At 34.2% G+C, this 20,406-nt stretch overlaps 2 long non-coding RNA genes across 5 annotated transcripts; one reads left to right on the plus strand and one right to left on the minus strand.

Moving 5' to 3' along the window:
- Nucleotides 1-2,979: 2,979 nt before the first annotated feature.
- LOC126723420 (uncharacterized) lies at nt 2,980-13,023 on the plus strand. Of its 4 annotated transcripts, none has more exons than XR_007654289.1 (9): nt 2,980-3,762; nt 5,239-5,319; nt 7,883-7,965; nt 8,598-8,697; nt 9,216-9,404; nt 9,964-10,044; nt 10,137-10,866; nt 11,781-11,846; nt 12,325-13,023. It is a non-coding gene; the product is annotated as an uncharacterized LOC126723420 (long non-coding RNA). The 4 variants fall into 4 exon arrangements; XR_007654290.1 differs by having other exon boundaries at nt 2,983-3,762; nt 7,820-7,965; nt 9,338-9,404; XR_007654291.1 differs by having other exon boundaries at nt 2,986-3,762; nt 7,888-7,965; nt 9,338-9,404.
- A 3,785-nt stretch (nt 13,024-16,808) lies between these two features.
- LOC126723423 (uncharacterized) lies at nt 16,809-18,727 on the minus strand. The gene is made up of 3 exons (XR_007654294.1): nt 18,609-18,727; nt 17,673-17,714; nt 16,809-17,015 (listed from the first exon to the last, which is right to left on the minus strand). It is a non-coding gene; the product is annotated as an uncharacterized LOC126723423 (long non-coding RNA).
- Nucleotides 18,728-20,406: the final 1,679 nt, after the last annotated feature.

A 20,406-nucleotide genomic window follows, 5' to 3' on the forward strand; every position in this document is an offset into this window, starting at 1 on the left:
GATTATGCAGTTCTAATTGTACTAAATGTCAGTAGCTCTTACATGCTTAGCTCAGTTATACTTAACAAAATTTTGCGCATTGAGGTTTATAGTTAGATTAAATGCAAGCCATTCTGAAATTCATTGCCTATTTCAGCATGCTTTCTGTGTTCTACATTTCATAATTGAAAAAATATACATATCCTATTGCTGCATTTCATGAACTTTGGAGGACAATGCCATCATCATACCACTTTGCAAAATAAATTAGGTTATTGTTTGTCTCTTTGGCAATGTCTTGGCATACACTAAGAAATAATGAAGTTATAATATACCTTGTCAAATAGTTGAATAAAGCTCAAGTGATCTCCTGTAATTTTCAAAATCTACCCAAGGTGAGTGAAGAAATCAAAGAGTGATTGTTGACTGGAAGTTATGCCTCTTATGTTTTACAAAGGTTGGAGTTATGGCAGGCTAAAGGGCTAGTTATCATTTCCTATTTTTTGATAAGTAAATGGCTAAAGAGGCCTTTATGGAAGAGTAAATATGTTTTTGCACTGAAAGGGGGAGAAAGGGGGGTGGGGGGGGGGGGGGGTGTTAAGGGGTTTTATATACTTGTGCTCCTAAAGTACCTCTCACACCTTCATTTTGACAAATGACTAGTCTTGGAGGAGCATACAACAATGTATTTATATTCTTTAAAGTGCTCTGTCTGTTTTGCCCACCAGCTCCCTCCCCTCTGTTTACCTATAAAAAAAAAGGTTCTTTCCGTTTAGCCAATATGCGCTAGCTAAATTTTAGCGCTCTCTTCCCTTTTTAAAAAGGGGTGTGTACCTTGATGTGTAGCACATGCAACCTTTGAATTAGTCTTCAACCTTAGTTTAAAATTTAAACTTTGGTTGAAATTTGAAATTTCAGTTAATTGATGAAATTTCTGAAGTTCAGCAAAGATTGTTGTTCACAATTCTTTAGGTAGGTGCAGTTTGTCATCTCTGCCGCTATTTTATACATTAGGTGAATATTTGATTTGTAAATAAGCTCTAGGAAATGCTTTTGTACAATAGTAAGTGTGAATCAACGTAATACTGTTATTTGCTACAAAATATCTATTTTTTCATATTAAAATTCATGCATATTGTGTCCAATAAGCTTTGTCTCAAATGACATCTCCCACCACATCGAATAGGTTGAGGGTGATGTTGTGGGTTCAAAACTCACTGGGTGTGTGTATAGCTTACTAATAAAAAAAATATATGAATGTTGTGGAAGGTTTTTCTATATTTATTTTCTTGTTTTCTATCCATCTCTTTATTTTTTTATGATCTGGCTTATTTAATTGAACATTAACTAAGCAATTATATATATAGTAGTGGAGCCAGGATTTCAGTTCCAAGGGTAAGATTAAAATACAACATCTATATCTATCTATATATGACCTATCTTGGTATGCCGTTAGGGGCTGCCCATAAGTCCCCTTCTATTTGGAATCCTATTCTGGAAAAAATTAGTCGGAAGTTGGCCGGGTGGAAGAAGTTGTATTTGTCTAAAGGTGGTAGATTGACGCTGATTAAGAGTACGCTCTCCAACCTTCCTACTTACTTTTTATCCCTTTTTACCATCCCTTCGCATGTGGCTAATAAGATTGAGAAGATTCAGAGGGACTTCTTGTGGGGGGAATCCAAGCTTCATTTGGTGGGATGGGATAAGGTGTGTGCTCCTAAGGTTAATGGTGGTTTGGGTATAAGGAAGTTATCTACGTTTAACAAAGCCTTACTAGGAAAATGGCTATGGCGGTTTGGGGTTGAGGAGACTCGTCTTTGGAGGAGGGTGGTGGCTTTGAAGTTTGGGGAAGAGTGGGGGGGTTGGTCTTCCAAACTGGGCAGGGGTGTTCATGGGTGTGGCTTATGGAGAAGTATCCGAAAAGGATGGGAGGTGTTTAGCAAACACATCCGGTTTGAGGTAGGGGTGGGGGATAGAGTGAAGTTTTGGACGGACCAGTGGTGTGGGGACTCACCACTCCATCTTTCTTTCCCGGTAGTGTACGGGATTGCTTCTAATAGAGAGGCTTCGGTGGCCTCGTCTCTTGAACGTTTGGGGACCGAGGCGCGGAGAAGTTGGAAGGTTCTTTTACTTAGGAATCCAAATGATTGGGAGACGGGTGTGGTGGATGATTTCCTTCAAATCATGGGTTCTAACTTACCTCAATCTGAGCAAGGAGACCGCATGGTTTGGAAATTGACGAAGAAAGGGGTTTTTGACATCCGCTCGTTCTACAATAAGCTCCGAAGCTCCTTGCCTATTACCTTTCCTTGGAAAGGTATTTGGAAGGTTAAGGCTCCTACTCACGTCTCCTTCTTCGTTTGGACTGCGGCTTGGGAGAAGATTCTTACAGGAGATATTTTGCGGTATAGAGAATTTGATTTTGTAGATTGGTGCATTTTGTGCCGTTGTAATGGGGAGTCGGTGAATCATTTGCTTCTCCATTGTGACAAAGCTTATTTGTTGTGGAGCATGGTTTTTAGATCCTTTGGGATTTCTTGGGTTTTGCCAAGATCTGTTGTAGATATGCTTTTAGGTTGGTGGAGTTGGTTTGGAAAGCATTCTTCTGGCGTTTGGAATCTAGCTCCGTTGTGCCTAATGTGGTGTATTTGGAGGGAGCGTAATTGGCGTACTTTTGAGGATAGGGACAAGTCTGATGACCAGCTGCTCGCTTACTTTAGTGGTTCTCTTTTTGATTGGTCTAGGGCTTGGGGACTCACCTCTAGTGATTCTATCCCTATGTTCCTTAGTTCTCTTCTCTGTAATTAATTTGCTTTGTGTTGTCTCCGTTTGTTTTCTTTTTATTCTTCTCCTCTCTTTTTGTTTGTTTCCTTCTCTGTAATTTCTGTTCTGCCTTGTGTTTTCATGAGGTAGCTTTTATAATATATCTTTCTTACTTATCAAAAAAAAAAAAATTACTAAAAGCTGAAGCATAGCATTTAATGTTGCTACGCTCCCGTTAAGCTACATTAGTCGCCATGTATTTCCAAATTTTTTTTCTTGGATTTCTCCTATAATTCTATAATACTTTTACTAAAATTTTCCCTGATTTTAAAATACTATTAAAAAGAAAATGATTTCCAGCCATATGTTCACCATAAAGCCCAAATTGAATATTACGTTGCTGTCCCCCATTAAGCCCAAACCCAACCCATTATTATTCTTTTAAATGCCAACCCTTTCTTCTTCTTCAGACCTTCAGCATAACTAACGCCAACCTCTCTCTCTTCTAAAGACAGATTCAATACTTTAGACCTTCGACTTTCTAACACCAACCTCTCTCTTCCGTCCTTTGTCTCTTCCTCTCCTTATTTAAGTGAATCACTCCTTCATACCTCATCACTATCTCCCCTCCTTTTTCTCTTCTTATCTTTCACGGTTTCAAAACTCCTCATTTAATTGAATCAGAAAACAACATATTTGAAGAAGAGCTCAAAAGTACTGATAGAATGTGGATTATTCACTTCAGGTATTTCACCTTTGTTCATGTTTCGTTTGGGAGTGTTTCTTCTGAATGATTTGCTTAGATTGATGGGTTTGCAGCCCTGTAGTGGGTTTTGCTAATTTCAATTATTGGACGCATTGCTCTCTCTTTTGTATTTCAATAATTCAATCAACACTCCATTTCCTATCCATATCCTTTTGCGAGAGGCAAATTGGTCCGACCATAGGCCTAGGTTCAAGGCCACCGTCAACTTTAATGCCAAGGAGTTGTTAGCTGCCTCCTTTGTACGAGCTGTCAAGGTATACTTAAATTTTATTTTCTATGTATATTTAAAATTTTTAAGGTTAATTCTTCTATGTTTTCTTGTTTGGGTATTGAGTTTATAATCTGCAATTTTTTGTATTTTTAGTTGTCGTTGGTTGTAGAGAAAAGCTCAGGGATTTTGTGTTCCTACTTTAGCTTTTATTTTGTGCTGGAGCCTTTTTTGGGTATTGAGTTTATGGTCTGCAATTATTTTCTCACCCAAAAATAATCTTGGGTTTAGGTTCTTTCGGCCTGATCCTCACCCAAAAATAAAATTCTGTGCTCCAATCTGTGATTATTTTAATATTTTTATTAGGCTTATATCAAGTTGAGGTTATACAACTTCAGGGAGATGAGAGGAAGAATGTTTCCACCTTCCTTGTGTAGGCTAGCATTGTGAAGAAGGAACATATCAAGATTCATTGTTTTTAAATAACTGCAGCTTGCATGTCAATCTCCATATGTGGTGTACATTATTCCTGTCATGCTATAGTGGATAGTTTATGATCTGAAGCTTAGACTGTAGCCATAATACATGTGACTTTGTTGTATGTACATCTATCTTCTATGTCAATTTGGTAGTTTTGCTACTTGTTGAGTTGTTAATTACTACATTTGAAGTTTTTTTTTCTCCTTTGTTCTTTTTTGGCTCCAAAAGAGCGTACTACTATATATGTATGTTAGTTGGAGAAGTTAAATATTATGAGATTTTTACTTCTATTTTTTTTTTTTTTGGGTTTCAATTTTTATAATTTTTAGCTATAAGTTCCTTAGGGCTCGAGGAACTTGGGGATTTTGTGCACGATAAATCTCTCTCTCTTCCTCTTAAATTTGCTTATTTTATAGAGTTTACCCAAAAAGGTTTTTTTTTTTTTTTTTTTTTTTTTTTTTTTTTTTTTTAATGAAAGAATTTTGATTTTGTTAATTTTTAAATTTTTAGCAAGTTATTGGGGTATCAGTACATAAATTTTGCAGTTAGAATATTGTTTCAAATTTGGTGAATTTTGGGGAATGTAATAGTGTGAAAATTTTATAAACTTTTACTGTCTAGGAAGCCAACTTGAGTCTAACAAGAAAGCCATGAACAACTTAAGTCCAACATGAAGGCCATGAACATCTGGGTAGCTTGTTGGCATGTTTTTGTTTCAATTCTTTTCCTTCCCCTAATATAGTTTTGCTGTTTGATTTGTTAAATGAAATTGAAATAACACAATTTTCTTATTTTAGATGAATTGTTTACGGGTTTTTATTTTATGAATAGTTTTCAATGCAACTAACATCAATTCAATACACAGACATGAAGGTGGAAATGAGAGTTCTTGATGCTCTTTTTTAAAGCTCTCTCTGATTTATTAATTTTCGTTGCTTACTGTTTCATTGTTAAGGATTCGGTGACAAACTTATTTTGTATTTGTACTATTGTTTTACTTCTGGGGAAAATTTGATGAGTTTTCTATGTTTGTGTTTTGTAGTTCATATTGATTTGCTGGATGTGAATGGTGATGTGAGGGGACTTAGACAAAGATAATAGGCCACCTGTCTTCTATCTCAAGGTTTGTTGTTTTTCCTTTATATTAAGCTGTAAATGCGTAATAGTTTCTTTGAAATCTTATATAGATTCTATCTATAGTTATAGGTTCAACATAAGATATTCAAAGAAACTCCTATTAATTAATTTTTTTACTGAGTTATTGAATCAAACATGCATCCAAAATTTGTTTTAAATGGAAATAATTCAGTTGATGATTATTTATCTTTTTTTTTTCTAGACTAGAGACGAATGTTTACATTGAATTGTGTACCTAATGGTGCATTCCTACACATAGATAGAGTGGAATAAACCATAAATTGGAGTTTTATGAAAACTTGCCTCAAGTTATGATTAGGAGTTCTATGATGATTGTATGTAACTTATTATAGAACATGGTGGAAAAATTGAATCTAAAGGAAAGAGGAACCATTTTGGTTGAGAGCAAGTGTCACAAATGTCTCAAAGGCAAGGCTATTATCGCATGTTGACAAGTTTGGGGTTTGATGGTGCCATAGAAGTTTCAGTGGAAGCCTTCTCTTAGTTGCTAAGTTGTCATGTATGTAAATTAGGCTACTTAATGAAAAAAAAATTGTAAATTAGGCTAGATATTGAAAGTTCTTTTTGAATGCTATAGTTACTAAAAGCTATGTTTAGCTACTAAACTACTTGAGATGTTCCTTAAAATTTTGGGATATTAGTTAATAAGAAATGTCTTTTACATTATGCTTTCAAATACATTTTTATTCAACTTTGATGTTGGTTTTTATTCCCTTTTAGATTTTATAGAGAAGTAGGAACACAAAATTTGTATTTTAATTCTATGTGTTATTGTGTATGCATATCCACATTTTCGCATACAATATATACACTATCAACTTATATAGTTGCATGGCTAGATAGTTTAGCAAATACCTGTTAGTCTTAAATGGGGCTTTGCATTTTAATCAAACTTAATGAATTCAAAGTGGAAATTTGTTAGATAGCACCGATTGTGTTTTCAACCAATTAAATTTTCAAGAAATATTTGACTTTTTTTTTAATGAATTAGTTTATATAACATGCCTCATTAAACAGATCACTCTTCAAATATTTAGAAACAAATTATAAGTAGCATGTAACTTTGCAATATGAACTAAACATTAGATTTGCATCTCTTTTCCAACTACAAAATGTACCAATAATGAGAAACAGCATTTGGAAATAATTGTTCTTGCCGAAAAGGAGGAGTAAAGATTCATAAATTTACTTTTGTAAGTCCGGAATGAAGTATTTTTAAAGGTTATGATTATGGATTCATCGAACTTGTAACATTTAACCATTTAAACTTTCTGTTTAAGTACATGAATATTAGGAATTAATCTTATAGCTTTCATCAATCTAGAGGAAGATGAATTAAAAAAAATTGAATTTCTTGAATATTTTTCTAAATTTTCCTGTGCATTGCATGGGTTAGCAACTAGTTGAAAATAAGCCTGAAGAATATTAATCAATATTTATAAATATATAAATAAATAAACAATTGTAAACAACCGTAACAGTTATACAAGATCTAATATAAACATATACCATTATGAGACATTTCCTCCACTAACATTGTTCGCCACTGCCAGCCTGTGTATTTTGGATTCAACTCGTCGGTCTTTCACAAATGATTTGGAGGCTTTATGTTCAATCCCAGATAGATTCTTTGGGGGGCAGTCTCCGGAGGAGCAGCGGCCTTCCTCAAGTGAAATCCAAAGCCTCTCCAACCACTACCCAATTTTCCTTCCGGTACCACTATGAAACCTTTCCAATGGCCATGTAAAAGTTCTGAAATCATAAGATAAGAGCTATGTGCATTGGAACTCAATTGTAGAATAAAAAATGTCCCTCCATCTCTGACGGTTTGTGCAAAGTGTCCAGGAGACTCAGTGGAAATAAAGTCCTCCATCATAGATAATAATCTCTTTGCCCATGAACACTGATTGTAATGAATCTCTGCCTCTCTCATAAATACTTAATAAGTAAAAAGTACCCCCTTCAACAGAAAATTCGAATGATTTTGGCTCAACAAAGAAAAAGATAGAACCCACCCCTGACAAAGTATCAAAAGAAACAAAAAAAAGAAGAAAGAAAGAAATTTTATGGCAAATTTGATACGGTTGTCTTTACTTGTAATTAGTGTGTTTTACATAGTCCTATAATTTTTCTTATGCATTTTCACTGCTTCCATGATGTTTCTGAAACAATTTTGAAACATTTCCGTTTCTGAGCTACTAAACAGTGCACTGAAATTTTGTTCTCTGGATAGCAATTCAGTCTTATGTCTCAATTTTGTTTTTCACTACCATTCATGGATGTCCTATTTTGGAAGGTTGATGTACAGGATTCTGTCATTTTACTTAACTTCCCTTTCTTATATTATGCAAGAAAATATCTCCCCTTTCATTACAAATTTTTGAGAAACTACAACTTACTGAGGGTGTTTTTGAAAAATTATATTTTTAAACTTGAGTTTTAATGTGTAAGTTTCATTTCTGAAGGTGGACAAACAATTTGGGTGAAAGATGAAGTTTCTCCACTTGTGCTCATTTTCTATTTTGTAGCCTAGGGTGCACCATCATAATGTTCATGGCTTCCTACGACAATTATTCAAGTGGTCATGCTTTGAAAGATTTGCACCAGATTGGTATGTTCTCTCTCTCTCTCTCTCTTAAAAATTAACATAATTATGGGCTTGGAGTTGGACTTTTGTTTTGATATGGAATCAACTAATTAGCACCAAAAGGAATGCAGCTGAGGTACACAGGAATTATACTAAAAAATGAGCAGGTTAAAGAGACAGATAGGATTACCTCTTGCAATACAGAGCGTCTCTTATAAAAATAAAATAAAATACGGAGCATCTAAAAACTTATGGAAAGAAATAGGAGAGAACACCAACCCGGAAAAGCAACCATAAATAAATTTAGTAGAATTGCATAAAATGCACATAAAAATGCCTTTCATGAAACTCACACTGCTTGAGTTGGAATAACAATCCTTACATAAAAACACAAGGTGCATTTCTTGGCTCATATTTTTGGCCATCCCTAATTGGGTGCTAATATGTACAAATATTGTTTGATTATCAGATCTGTGAAACCACGGATCTGATAACAAGTATGACATGTACTCTTGTTTGAGATTCAGGCTTTACAATCTGTTTGATTAGTTTCTCAAGCGAAAAGATTTGGGATGTTTTCTATATTCCCTCAGAATAAAAGAGAAGAATAGATTATGCTTTTCTGGCAAAATTTTGAGCATTGATTTTTTTGGTAGGTCATCTTCCAAACAATACGAATGAGCAGTAAGTTCATATTGACCCCTTTTCATCCATGAATGGAATCTCTCGCTTCTGTGAAACTGAGTATCCCTGGAGGTATATCTGATTATTGCTTATTGTAGACTAATTATAACTTTTGACTGTAGTTGTCTATTTCTTCTTTTATTTAAAAATGCTGATATTTTGGGAAGAAATGATAATTCCATGGATGCAGCACTTAGATGGTGCGTGGTGACCTATTGAGTGACTATATTCTTAATCATTGCCTTGCCACAAACAAAATGATACTTTTTTAAGATGATATTTTTTACTTATTTAAACATCCATTCAGTAAGGGGCTGAGATAACTCTCCTGTATATAATAATTCTGTATAATACTATAATTTTATCATAATCAGTTTATTTTGGCCTTTAACAAAATGGTCCTAGGAAAAATAAGCATTGTGCCGGAGTCTTTTTTTTTTTTTTTGAAATTAAACACATCTTTAGACCATTTGATAATGAACAAGGATGGTGAAACATTTCAGTGTTTAATTCTGAGTTTGTTGATATTTTCTTGTTAATCATCATTTTTTGTCCATTCACTCTTTTTGTATGAAATGGCTTTCCTTTAGGAAGATGGAAACTAGCTTCCCATGATACAAGATTCTTCCTTACAGTACTACGTCTAGATTGGTATTTTGTGGGGTTTGTGCAGTTTAATGATTCATTGTTTGTGGAAATTGAAATTGGGCAGCCGGTGGTTGTGGATGATCCTGATGGGCCTTTCACTGTCAAGGCTTTTGATGCCAACCACTGCCCTGGTAATTTATTCTTCTTCTTTATAGGTTTTGATTGACTCTGTATTGTATTTTGTTGTTTAATTGGTTTGCTCATGTGGGTTTTGTGGAAATTGTAAAATTTTGTTCTTATTGTTGGATATTTTATATTAAATGTATATGAGTTTGATTTTATCTTGGTTTTGAATTGTTATTAGGGTTCTTTTTTTACTGCTTCTTAGTAATAGGATTTGTTTAAATATGATCTTATAATGATATTTGGTATTTAATATTTATGACTGAATAGAGATTGGAGTGGATTTTACCCTTAGAATTAGAAAGGGATGAATTAACAGGTGAAGTAGATATGTAGTTCCAAGTTATTTTGGAGAGAAATTTAAGTTTATGGCATGAAACCATGTTTAATAAAAAGTCTATAACTTCAATAAAAATAAGTACTTCAGAAGTAGTCAGAAGAAGCCAATCTCCTTTTTCTGTGTGTGCATGCAACTACTTTTGTTTTTTGGGAGTGGGGAGGATGTTACTCTATTTTATTATGAATGAGTTCAGGCATTGTGAACCAAATTTATGTTCCGTGATCTAGCTAAATACAGATTTGAGGTCCCCACTGGAAGCAGAAGAATAAACAGTATGTTCATATGTAACAACATATCCGTGGTCTCAGGTGATGAAGATGTACCACTAAATTGTACCCTTAACTGTTTTGCTAGTTCCATTCCTTGAATTAGTTAACTAATCAGTGTCTTTTGCTCCCAGCTCCAACCATTCTCCATCTTTTATAATGCTGTCAATAGGGACTACAAGGACAAGCAATAGTCTATACAGTGTGGAAGTGATCTGCTAGCACATTTGATTTCTGAGTAAGCTTATTGGTAAGTGTTTTGCTAGTTGATACCAGAAACAATGACTAGCATGCTTCTAGATTGGATATGTGTTGTCAATAAGCAAAAGCTTTCCACTAAAAGTAGAAGCCAGAGGAACATGGAAGATCCAAATGGTGAAAGATAAGAGTGGCATAAAGAGTAGCTTTGTTTGATGCTGTATGCTGAGAGAGCAGAGAGAGAAGCTCTAAGTTATTGCATTTGAAGGAGTCAGTGAAGACCTTGCATTTATAGGAAGCACTTTTGGGTTGAGAAAAATATTTAACTGTCTTATCAAAGGCTAAAAGCATTCACTATGGACTTTGATTCTAGTTGTGATTTAATTTAGTATATGAGAAAACATGAGGTCAGGAGCTGGCGTAAAAGGCCAGATTTACGCCACCAATCAGTGTTTGCCATGTCATACATTTAATGAAAAACCCATACACCCTATCACACACAATTATATTTCTCACACACTTGTATTAGAGAGCAGACTCTATCAAACACGCCTAGACCTATTCCATCTACTCCTCTGCTCTTACCACCGGACCGGAGCTCCACCCCACTGCTGGCACCACCGCACTTGTCGTTCTGGAGCTAGCGCTACTGCACCTAACCTCAAGGTTTGTTCTGATTTCTGTTTATTGTTTGATTAGTTATTTCCCCAAACTTTGGGTTTTGAAATTTTGATGGGTTTGGGTTATTTTTTGGATATCAATCTGTTCATATTGGTATAAGTTTTGTTGATTTAGTATGGATTTTGCTTCTTTTTGTAGTATTTTCATGGGTTTTGATTGGATTCTTAAGTGTTAGGTTTAAACCTTAAAAAATCTGATTGTACCAAATGAGTTTGTTGGCAAATAGAGTGCCGTTTTTTGTAATTCTGAGCCTTAATGACAGAATTTGCTATTATCTGCTACCTTAAATGAAAAAATAAATCATCTTGCCAAACTTAGTTTAGAGAATCCTGTTATGGTTGGCCTTGATGACAAGAAGATACAGCCTGTATTATCATCTGAAGATTTTGGATCTTTGGGATTTAATTCGAATGATGATTTAGAACTGCCTGATAAATTGAGGAGCTCTCCAATTGCAGATTTTAGAGTTCCATCTCAATTAGTTCAGAGATATGTGAAAGGTTTATGTCGATATAAAGCTTGATTTTGTGAATCTTTAAGTGGCACTCTGTTTCTTGCATTGGCTTCACATGAGAAGTACCCTGCAAAGCCTCAAAAGTTTAAAATATATTCTAATAGCACATTTCATATCCCTGTTAACGATGCTCACCAGGTAAACAATCCTATGTTTGATGTTTTCTAATGGCATTAGAAGATGCTATCTAATGATGTAATTCAGAAGGGTAAATGGGTAATGTGGGCTTCAAAGACAACTTAGAGGATGTTTTGAATCCGTCTAGAATTTCAATTATTCTATGACTACTTATATATTTCTTACACACACTTCTCATCATTGACCTATTCCAGCAAGCATGAATTAATGATCAATCTTTTTTGACAAATTTTACTTCTTTTCCCAGGCTGAAGTCCGTGGAATCCAGCAGGATGGCTTACACCTCCAAGCAAGAAGTCAAAAGTATGGCAAGGTTTGTCTTCTTCATAATTTATAAACTTCTACATTCAGACGCAGAACGTGAAGAAGGAAATAATTGTCGACTAGCTTGTTTTACATAGAAGAAGCAAGAGCAGTTGGAACTCACAAAAAAGTTCCAGATAGGTTCCTTCTATTAAATATCTTATTAGTTGAAATTTGTAGTGCAAGGAAATAAAGATTTTGTTTTATAAGATACAGTTTCCTAAATTTTAAAAAGCAAGTGCATTTGGCGTTCCATCCCTCACTCTTATTTCTGGAGCTAGAGTTTTTACTTCTAGAGCGACTCTAGGTGTGCGATGCATCAATTCACTCACATGATGAATTGAAGCAGCTAAAGGTTCTCTAGCAGTATTTTTTTTTTTCCATTAATCAAGCTAAATAACTCCTAGCATCTTCTTCATTGTTGTGTCTGTGGTTGGTTCAGTTTCATAGCCTTTTATCTGTTAATGATCATAATTTTTTCATGACAGCTTGAGAGGGGTCAACTGCTCACAGTTCCTCCTTTATCTAGTGAGGAGACGCAAGCAGCATTTCCACCATCTAGAACAGTGCGGAGTTGAGTTAATACTCGGATGTAATGGATTCATTTGGGTTGGTGAACATGTTGAAGCCAAAGATGATATGGTAGAGGATCAAGCAAGCAAACTTGAGCAACAGAATATTAAATCTAATAAAAATTCCATTAGTCTTGAAGAGCAAGAACAAATATATTAAATCTAATAAAAATTCCATTAGTTTTGAAGAGCAAGAACAAACATACACTCTGTTAGAGACAAGGCAGAGCATATGTAGGATTGCAAATGTTGTCCAGGTATTATCTATTTTAGGCTTCAATATAGCCATCGAAGTGATCATGGATACCATGAACCTGAGTAGCTCTCTGAATCTTGATATACATGAGATGCTTGATTCAGAGTTGTGTGTTCTGGTTGCAGAGGGAGAGGCTGAACGGTGAAGCTTGACTAAAAAGATGGGATGATTATAGCATCCCTGTTATGTGCTAAGTACTAACTGTTTAGAGAAGCATCAACCTTCATATCCTCTTTTTTATTGTCTTGATTTTTTTGGGTTTTAGCCCTCTTTGTGTTTGGTTTTACCATGAATATTGGGGAGCCTTTTGTTTTTTGGTCAATTGTAAAGGACAATTATGTACTGTGAGCAGAATTGCATTAATGCTTCTTTTTTATTATTATTTTTTATTTATTTATTTTTAAGAAACCACTCTTGATGATTTTCGCTTCAAAGAAATATAGATATGATAGATTTGAATCTTTACGCTTCAGAATAATTGTCCCATATGATATGTTTTAAAACTAGCGTTGTTGTTGTTGTTGTTTTTTTTTTTTTTTTTTTTTTTTTTTTTTCGCTTCTCATAATAACGTAAACAAGGACACAGAATTTCTTGTTGCATTACATCAAATAGTTCCCAAACCCAAAGGTAGAAAGGTAAACAAAAAATTTTTGTTAATAATTCTAATATCTATCATACACCAATGTAGAATCTAGAATGTAAACTCTGAACATTACATCAAAAATAAATGAAACTTCTATCGTCTATTTTCTGCTGAATATTGAAGTATCATTTATTTTTAGCAAATGAAAGGCTAATTTGGTGTGTTAGAAGTTAGCACTATGCACAAGTCATTGCTTAAAAACTACAATTCATCTTTAGGAGGTGATTGGAAGCAGTGTTCAACCCAATAGTACGGTACTTCAATTGTTGCAGTGTGAGGCATGGACCAATCCTCGTATATAAACCTAAAAGCCAGTGCCAGAGTGCAAATTTTTCTCTTAGAAGATAACAATTAAAAGGGAAAGAAAGAACCAAGAATGAGACACAGAAAGCCATCTAAATTTTGTAAACAAGCAGGTTCTTTGCAAAACAGAGAACTTTCAAATTAGTGCTTTATAAAAAATAAACACATATGCAAATACATACATACATGTTATGCATGAATTTAAGGGTGGAAAATGTAGGTAGATAGGCATGAAATTTGTGGATTTAAATATCATATGCTTGTGGGTTCCAGTTAGCTTAACTGGTAAAGTTTCTGATGGTTGTATAAGAGATCTGAGGTTTAATTCCTGCCTACACCAAAACTGATTGGTGTTTTGGTCTGATAATAAAAAGCTATTATCAGAAGCGGACGCCATAGGTTGAAACTCTCTCTCTCAAAAAAAAAAAAAAAAATCGCATGCTTGAGAAACTTATATCCATCCCTCTTATTTAATACAGGTTCTAATTTAATGCTTTTATTATCTTTTAACTGGTAAGTAACACACACTCTCAACCCACCACATTACCCATCATCTTGTACTTAGTGCTTACAGGGTGTCATTTGAGCTAAAACTTATTGAAAACATTATGTTACTAAAAAAACGTAGATTTAATGCAAGAACCATAAGAAGTTTTGTAGATGGTCCCAATTCCATCATATTGGTCACAATTAAATGACCCTAGTTCAAATAATTTTCAAAGCTGATATTTTTTCAATATTGGGCATTCCAAAGAAACTAGTTATTTGTATCCTCCCCCAGATTTAACATGGTTTCCAACATGTTACTTGTATCCTTCAAATGATAATACAGATTATATCTTCTTGTTATCAAAGCCAATCATAATAGGATTCTCTAAACTAAGTTTGGCAAGATGATTTACTTTTTCATTTAAGGTAGTAGATAATAGCAAATTCTGTCATTGAGGCTCAGAATTACATGAAACGACACTCTTTGCAAGCAAACTAATTTGGTACAATAAGATATTTTTAGGTTTAAACCTACCACCTAAGACTGAGGTGCATCATGGGAAAACTTTTGTTACAAACTTAAACTTTTTATTTTTGGTAATTAAATCTTATTTTCTTTCACAATTTATTGTAGATGTGCTAAGCCAATATTGGTTGTGTACTACTAGATTTATGGCACTCCAATGTATAATGCAAGATGGTACATGACACTGTTTGTCATTGCTCAAATTGATTTTCAATGAAGATTCTTAAATTCCAATTTGTAAATGATTTGTTTCTTGCTTGTTTGTTCTAGGAATGGGTAATGGGTAATGGGAGAAGCTTAGAAAACCAAAAAAAAAAAAAATTATAAAATTCATTTGTTTTTAAGTTTCCCTACATGGTTTCTAAAATCTTAAGAAAAGTAAGAAGTCAAGAGTTGGATTTGAGAGAGTGGACCAAAGAATTTATGTGCTGCTCAATGCTTTTATACATCATATTGTTGGCATGTACGCCACATCAAACCGATTTTACTAGCTCTAATGATCCCTCATCTGTCTGTCTCTATGTATTTTTTGGAAGTTAAAAAAAAAAATGTTTGAAATTTTTACTAGTTTTTATTATTATTATTTTTTAAGTTGTTTTAAATACTGAAAAATATTTTACATAACATTTTCATATACACTACTAAGCACGGTAAAATAAAAATATTTTCCTGTAAATATTTTACATTGAAACAAACCGAGAGTTAAGAGATTCAAGATGTTAGTTTCCTAAATAGTTTCAGAATGTTAGTTTTCTAAATAGTTTTAAAAGATGCTAGTTTCCTAAAAAGTTTCCGAAACATCTGCTAACTAACAATATAGTTAGAAAAATGTGTTAAATTAAAAAAAAATAACATTTTAAATACGAAACCATTCGTACATTTAGTTCTAGGTTTCTGTTTCTCCTCGATCTGCGGCGCCGAAAAAGAAAGGAAAAGAAAAAGGAAGGAATTTTTTATTTTTGCATTTGCATGCAACTACGTACCCTTCTTCCCTCTAAATCACTCTTCACTCTCAAGAAAATGTCAATCCTACCCAACACCTCTTCTCCTTTCACTGATGCACCAATCGGGTCCCCGACAACAACTAACATTCCACTCATTCCCACTAATCCTTCTCACAAGAAGGGCACCTTGAGCACCCTGGCTATCATCTTCCTGTCGATCTTGGTCATCCTCGTCGTGGTTCTAGCAATTGTCATTGTCTTCCTCTGCTTGCTCAAGAAGAAGCTTAATGGGGGAGCTAGAGGCCCACCACCACCACCACCTGGGGAGGAGGAGGCGCCAGAAGTACTAGACGTTGCATTGAGCGATGTCGAGAGCCAGGAGTTGGAGGTGGAGGCGGTTGGAGCGGGAGCCCTTGAGGTTGAGGGAGTTCAGGCAGTTGTGTAAGTCTCTTTTCTTTTTCCTAGTTAGCTCGGTATGTAATAGTAGTACGCCTGTTTGTGTGTGTTTGATTATGTAATGGCTGCATGCCCTAAATATATATATGAGAAGTTTGTATAAGCTAGCATTGTTAGTTGTTAATTATGAGCATTCCATAATGTATTGAAGCAATATCTTGCTATTAATAGGCTAATTTTCAGTATTAGTGAAAGTGAAACACTGAATGTATTCTCTAATGTATTAGAAAAAAGAAGACCTTCCAATTTATGAATGATTATAAAAATGACCTTACAAAACATGACTAAATAGAAGGTGGCAAGTACTAGCATAGCTTTAGTGTTGATAAAATATTTTATAACTGTTGATAAAATATTTAATTTATTTTTTCTACCTTTATCCGACTGTTGATATAAATTTTCCCTATTTATTCATTTTTTTTAACATTTATTTCAACAGTTATGTTAATTGTGGATTTTTTTTTTAACACATGTTTCAACAGTTATGCCAACTGTGGAAATAAATATGTGAATTTCTTTATTTTACTCAACAGTTGTGTATAACCGTAGAAGTTTAAGGTTTTTATTAAAATTTTTTAGTGACCGTAGATAAAAATATGTTGAAAAAACTCAAGTTTGTTGTAGTGACAGTAATATACTCAGCCAAAACGAAATGAGTGTAATTTAAATAGGATGAATGCGTAGGCCAGAAATATACTCAAACACTACGACTGAATATATCAAAAGTCTAATGTATACAACCAAATATATCAAAAGTCAAGTGTACCATAACCAAATACAAATATAGAAGATAAATCCATTTAGCTGAAGAACTGAACTAATAGTTTTCAGAACCACAATTCCCTATCCTTATTATAAACAAAAGATATTGCCCCAAGTGATTTGTTAGATTTATGCAAAAATAGCCTTCTCAGAACCGAGCTTAATCCTTTTCTGGACAACATGCATAAACAAACTGCCCAACAGTCAAATCAGCTGGAACAAGGTATCTGCAGCAATAATAGATAAGTGAGGATCACTCCATGCATAAAATGAAGTTGACATGTAAACAGAGCAATCAGCGAAATAAATAGCAACATTAAACCATACTTAAAGATAATCAAGACAGAGCTCCAAAGAATAACTACATAAAACTATTCACTAACAAATTTTTCACTCTCTTCACAAACTCAACTTGAGCATTGTTTCTTCTAATCAAAAGCAGGATAGCCTCCATGACATTGCTGCTAAATTCAACAGCATTTCTTTGAAGCCGAATTTAATAAACTACTGCAGATTAAGCAAGTTTGCATATGTTTTTTTTTAAACTTTTACCCTTCAACATATCCATACCCTACAGAACCACATATACAAGCTATATACCTGGGATTTTATTAGACTTAACTTTCTCTCATAGACTCTTTGATAAAGGATACTCAAACAACTGATGATTCCTACTCTCAAAGCTGGCTCCTTGATAACATGTCACCTTGATCATTTTACCAGCCTATCTCAAGTGGAAAACTTATTTCTCTAAGAAAATAGAGAAACTAATGAATGAATGAATTTATCAATGAAAAAAACCATACAATAAGCAAACACTAGCAGAAGACACAAAACACAAAGTTGGATTAAAATTTTTCAAAAATCTTCAATGAGGGACACACCTTAAGTTGTCTGGAAAAGAGTACTAGATCCAGCGGAAAGGCCTGCATAAAAAAATACTTCAATGTTAAAAACAAAATTTTGCCTTCTAATCCTACACATTTATAGATAAATTGAAATAAAATAGTTCAGAATTCTATTATTAGGAAACACGGATCAAGGCTGTCTTAGCTTACACAAAGCACATAACTCAGACAATAAATCAACTACTAGAGCTTCTAGCTTCCTTCAAAGATTGAACAGACTATTAACACAGCAGTGTAGCTTGATAGGTCCTTGCCTTTAAGGAGTTTTGTTCTAACACAGCACATGTATAAAGTAAAACATGGGTAGATTGGCTTTGATATCGAGCACCAAGAGAATCACATAGCTTAATTATTTTCTATTTAACCTAGCTTCTGCTAGATAAACATAAATTTACTAATTCCAATATATATAGATGGTACTCCCGGCCATCTCACTCCAGCAAATCCCAAAAAAACAATACTTGCCTTGTGCATCTAGATATACCCAAAGAAAAAAGGTCAGAAAGCGTGAGAAAACAAAATTGTAAAGGAAGCTAAGACTGATCAAAGCAAAGCTCAGTAACTTAGTCAAAATCCATCAAAGATCTGCAAAGCAAAACTAGCAAATTTAAAAACAGCAACCAGAATTTTCTTATAAAGAAAGACTATTAGCAGCAGTTAAAGACCCAAAATTTTCTCAGATTTTATGTTGAGAAAAACCTAGTAGAAGATGTGAAAGTAAACAAACAAAAACAAGAAGGTAGATTTGAAGGTGGGTGGAAGAAACAGAGAGATCTGTACCTCTATGAAAAGTGCCTTAACAAAGACACAAATCTTAAGCTATAACAATATTCAATCAATGCAAATTAATAACATAACCAGGGCAATTTGGACATTCTGCATAGCAAGGAAAGTTGTTTTGAGAAAGCTTACATTGTATGTTTCCAAGAATTGTTCATTTCCAACTGCAACAAACCTGTAGGTTCATGTGAATATTGGTGAGATGGAAAGATGGTGATACATTTTGCAGTATTATTAGCTGAAAGCCTCCTACAAAAAAAAAGAAAAAAAATGGTGAACCTTGGGACCTTGATGCAGAGATCTTAACAGGACCTGCATAATATGATCCCAATAAAACTTATAAGGATTAAAATGGCAGAGCTTTACTTCCAATAGTGTAGTTGCTTTGCAAATCCCTATGAAAAATAAAAAATGAAGACAGAGACACCATCAGATTATTTTGATGTTTTAACTTTTAATTCACTGGAATGATTGCTTTAAAAATTCACTTTAGTATGGCAGCACTAGCAGGATAAGCAACTCAACCATGGCAAGATTGAAATCAATGAGATAGCCTTTATTTGGCTTCCAAGAGAAGAGGAAGTTCCCAGGCTTAACATCTCTGTAAACCACTCAATGCAATTACAAAATAAAGACCTTTACAGCTACGCACTTTTTGAGACTTCTCTAAATGTACAACTGTAGGAGTATCTTACCTGCTTATGCAAACATGCAAGGGCCCTAAACAGACAATAACCATACCACTGGAGCTGATATACATCCATGTCTTTCTTCAAAACCTAGAAGAAAGACAATGCAATAACAAAACCCACACCTTCTGCTTTTTTAAGCCAAGGATCTATTTTGAATCAAAGCCGGTTTGGCGCGATTCTAATTCCTAAGTATCCAAACCCAAGTCTGATCAGAACTTGGGTTTTCTATTAACTTTCAGAATTCACTTTGTCCCAAGTTCTGAACTTGATGCCTCTGATGTTCAGGTGGCGGGGATAATGTTGGAGAGATAGCTAGGAAGAGGCAGAGAGAAGGAAAGAAAGAGAGAATGAAAGACCCAAAAATTGAGAGAAAATTCATAGTTGACATGGGGTTTTTTTAACCTTTGGATGTGTCATTTGCTATGTGTCAGTCATCTAGACAAAAATAGAAAACATGACCCTTTTTTTTAAGAGAAGACATTGGGTCAGGTTGTGGCGTAAAACCAGTGTTTTACCCCCAACCCCCCAAAAAAGAAGAAGAAGAAAATCCTCCCAAAATGCCTGAATACAAAAAGAGTCATGGAATTTGGTTTTCCCCTTACTAAGTCTTGTTTGGTTAAAATGACCAATGCTATGTTAGAATGAAAAATCAAAGGGAGTGGAACCTCTTGAGTATGAACTCTCTTTTCTTTGTTCCTTTAATGCTCTCTATTTTCCTAGAATCTAGATTTGGCTCTCCTTATCCTTTATAGTTATTTAACATCTCTAAACTTCTCAAGACACTCCCCACTAACACAAACTCAGCCATTTTCACATCAAATTACCAAATTGAAGAATCACCAAAGCCTTTCAGTGAGTTGACAAGCCCTACCAAGAAACAAATGCTCTCAATGGATAGGCAATACTTTCTTTTCAAATTATCCTTGCTATCAAGCTTTAGCAGCACTCATTCCGTCCATATAGTGCAATCATTCAGTTCTAAATTGGTAACCAAATTGATAAAACGCTTGTAGATGTGAGAAATGACAAAATTGGAGACAATAAAAGTGCTTTGTATAGTCATACTTAAACCCAATTAATTCAACTAAAAAATAAGAACTTATTAGTGACCATTTTAAATTTAGTGATAATTAATAAGAACTTGTTAAAAATGTATCATTTATCTCCAAAAAAGAAGTTATTACTATTTCAAATTTCAAATTTGGAAAAAATAAAATCACGTTAGTTGCAATTTGTGG

This window comes from Quercus robur, chromosome 4, assembly GCF_932294415.1.
Source record: "Quercus robur chromosome 4, dhQueRobu3.1, whole genome shotgun sequence".
Classification (NCBI taxonomy): Eukaryota; Viridiplantae; Streptophyta; class Magnoliopsida; order Fagales; family Fagaceae; genus Quercus; species Quercus robur.